The sequence below is a fragment of the Pinus tabuliformis genome, chromosome 3_1 (genome assembly GCF_031772625.1).
Source record: "Pinus tabuliformis cultivar Carrire ecotype Pingquan chromosome 3_1, CPIR1, whole genome shotgun sequence".
Taxonomy (NCBI): domain Eukaryota; kingdom Viridiplantae; phylum Streptophyta; class Pinopsida; order Pinales; family Pinaceae; genus Pinus; species Pinus tabuliformis.
Genome location: NC_142301.1, coordinates 455,255,771 through 455,259,239, shown reverse-complemented (window position 1 = coordinate 455,259,239; position 3,469 = coordinate 455,255,771). Strand labels below are relative to the sequence as shown.

At 41.1% G+C, this 3,469-nt stretch overlaps 1 pseudogene across 1 annotated transcript; it reads left to right on the top strand.

The window, feature by feature from the left end:
* The first annotated feature begins 274 nt into the window (after window positions 1-274).
* Window positions 275-1,756, top strand: LOC149187709 (protein PLASTID TRANSCRIPTIONALLY ACTIVE 16, chloroplastic pseudogene; annotated as a pseudogene). The gene is made up of 3 exons (XR_016255581.1): window positions 275-302; window positions 837-1,267; window positions 1,308-1,756. The product of XR_016255581.1 is annotated as a protein PLASTID TRANSCRIPTIONALLY ACTIVE 16, chloroplastic pseudogene (transcript).
* Window positions 1,757-3,469: the final 1,713 nt, after the last annotated feature.

Here is a 3,469-nt window from a genome sequence, read left to right as displayed (position 1 = left end):
GTGCATCCATTTCAAAACCTGTTTCATGAGGATATGCATATGAGTGATGGTAACCTACCCAAGCAGTTTCAGTCGATTCTGATGCACGGTTTCCGATAAATCGATCTCTAAAATCTTCAGCCATTTTCCATTTTTCTCGAAATCCGTGCATCCATTGATCACGATTTTGCTATGGGAGATGCATCATGATGATAGAAACATGCTCAGTGAGTTTCAGATCAATCCGCTTTACCGTTTGGGAGAAATGGCGAAAACAAGTTCTGGTTCTGTGACAATGCAGCAGCAACAACTTGAACGTGCAGGTCTGAACGTGGAAATGAACTCCTGCAGCTTGGATCCGTCCAAAGGACACCTGCACAAGAAAAAACAACCATGAATCATCAATCCAGCCACCATGCAACTACATCCACACATGCATGCAGCAAAAGCAACCACGCACGACTTGCAGGTACGTGACTAAACTTGTTCCTCTGTTTGCATGAATCTAATATAAGCATTGCATGAACGAATGAGATGGTTGGGATTAGAAAAATCGGTGGCCAGCGAATTGGCCACCCTCGTCTAGTTCAAACAGTGCTCGGTGGGTGCAATCGACACGCATGCTCAGCCATCTCAGGAAGGAAATTGAAAACGGGTAGTGATGGAAAGTTAAACTCCAGTGCGCTTGATGGATGAGATTACAAGCAGAGAACAAATAGTTAAACACTGCAGAGGACCAACGGTCTGCATGGGGCCAACGTGTAGTTGGCCAGCTCACCCTTCATCAACGAAAATCTTCATAAACATCCAATCGAACCCTCATAGCTATTCTTTCTAGTTTATCATCATCCTTGCAGCTGCAGAGGATGCCAAGCGTCTTAATGCAGTGGAATTCAGTTTTGAGGATATTGAATCCACAGCTAAAGCCATAGGAAATGCAAGTAAAGCAGTGGTATCAATAGGACCCACAGAGGATGGACCTAGTTCCAAAGCTACTACAACTGATGCTTTGAACGTTATTGAAGCAGCCAAGCTAGCAAATGTGAATCATATTGTTGTTGTTTACGAATCTGATGGAGGGTCTTCAAATGTTCTTGATGGAATCTCTTCATTTTTCAGCAACTTGTTTGGAAAATCAGAAATATCATTATCAGAGCTTACTGAAAGAATTGTGGAAATGGGATTAAGTTACACTATCCTCAAGGCCAGTTCCACGGATGATGTTATTTCAGAGAAAGACTGCAACCTTGTTCTTAAGGCGGAAGGAAGTGCAGACATAAACAACAAAGTAATCAATGCAAATTCAGCATTGCATTCCATGGTTTAAGGTTTCAAAGACACAAGTTGCATCTGTGGTAGCTGAGGTTTTCGCAAACACTTCCATCTCAGAGAACAAGACTATTGATGTTGTAGCCAGCCCTTCTGCACCTTCTCTGCCAGTTTATGAGCTTTTAAGTGCCATTCCAACAAATGGAAGAAAGGAAGTTTTCACCGAGGCCTAAGCGAAAGCCAAAGCTGAAGAAGAAGAGCGCATAGCTACAGAAAATTCACGCAAAAAAAACAGGAGCTTGCTGAACAACTTGAAGCAGAAGCAAAACGGCTTGCAGAAAAAGAAGCTGAAGCCACTGAACTCGCTGCCCAAGTCAAGGCAGGTGCTACAACTACTTCATTCAATTATTTTGCAAGCAAGGCTAAAGCATTCGGTATAGATATTTTTGAGGCAAGGACAAATTTAAGAGAGGGAGGAGCAATTCAAGTATTGCTTCCCTTTTTGTGAAGCTACATACTCTGAAATGCGAGCTTATGCTGTGAAACTGTTGTTTATCTTGTCTCAAGATGGAGATAAAAGAAAATTAGTAGAACATCTTGGAGAAAAATATATGAAATGTTTAGCAAAACTTATTTCAACATCTTCAAATGAAGAAGAGAAAGTTGTCGCAGTCGGAAAGTATTGTCATGTTAGGAACATAAATTTGAATTAAAGTTAACTAATGGAAAAACAGTGATTTTGCATGAAGTTAATCTACCATGAAACAAACTGGAAAGTTCTGGTGTTGTTTTGGTTAGATTTGTTTATTTCAATACTTTCCAAGGGGTTCACAAGGTCTTTTGCAATAGCCAGATTATTCCATGTGAAAAAATTCTTAAAAGTGTGATTCGGTATGAAGTTTTGCTCTACTCCTGGTTATACAGCAGCTTGAAACAAAACTTGGGAATTCTCATTTTTGGCCTATTTTGAAGCAATTTCAGATTGAAGGGAAATGCTGATTCATAGCAGTGATATGTGACCAAGTCATATTTTCTCTGCCCTTGATCTATCTTATGTTCTATTCTGCTTCTGTTATCAATTCTTAGCAGAGTTCAAGTCTAAGATTAAGAATGCCATTTGATTCAGTTAAAGGCCCGGAAACACTTTTTCCCATCCAGCTTTGGCATGCAATATCTATTCTCAGGCAGTTCATTGTACTTGTGTGCTTTTATAATACATTAGACTTGCCGTTTGTGTCGGATTCTTCAGCTTTCAGGCAGCAGCACAGTTCAAGGAGAAGGCACCCGCAGCCAAGCGAGCAAAGTCAGAGAAAATTGGTTCTACAGGAAGACAGAGGACTGTTTCTACAGGAAGCCAGCGAACTGTTTCTACAGGAAGTTTGAAAAGAGGGAAGCCAAAGGAGAAATCGGCCGAGATGTTAGCCAAAGAAGCCACGAGGGCCATCAAAGATGAGGAGAGAGATTGGTTTCTCAGAGGATGAGCAACACTTTCAGTAGTGGGGTGATGATGAGCCCCAAAAATGTACAATTATTTGGGCTCATTCAACCTCCTAATTTGACTTAATCCACCATTCTCATTGGTTTATTGCATGTTTTTGATTATTTTTATGCTAATAGAGTGAATTTGGTTAGTCATTATGCCAACAAGTCTAATGGGTGCTTTGTGTAGCCTTTTTGGTCAATTTGGAGACAAAATTGAAGGTCTTAATGAGCACTTGGCAGCCAAATTCGTGGGAAGACAAGCTAGAGGATTTGTAGGAAGGTGTCCCCTTCATTTATGGGCCGTTGCCTCGAATTCTCCACCATTAGCTCGGAGTTCAAGGGCCACCGAATGAATCAACACAAGGGCAGCCAAGCAAGTCAAGTAGGACTGCTGTTAACTCCAAGTTTTGGGCAGCCTAGTCCCTAAATTTTAGGAGGAATGTTGGGTCCTCAAATTGTATAAATAAGAAGGCTTAGGGCCTCATTTGGGTTAGCCAGTGTAGCCAGTGGATGTTAGCTAGTTAGCCAGTAGATAGTAGCTAGTAGTTAGTCATTTCATAGCCTTGTTGTAGTCATTTTGTAATTCGATTTGTATGCAACAGATTAGCTTTGCTTTCAGCTCATTCTCAAGCTCTCCTTGTGGACAGTTTTGATGTAACTCTTCATTCTTGATTAATAAAGATGAATCCAGCTTTGCACCAGCTCTAAGTCTCTCTTGGGAGGCTGTAGCTCTTGGGGT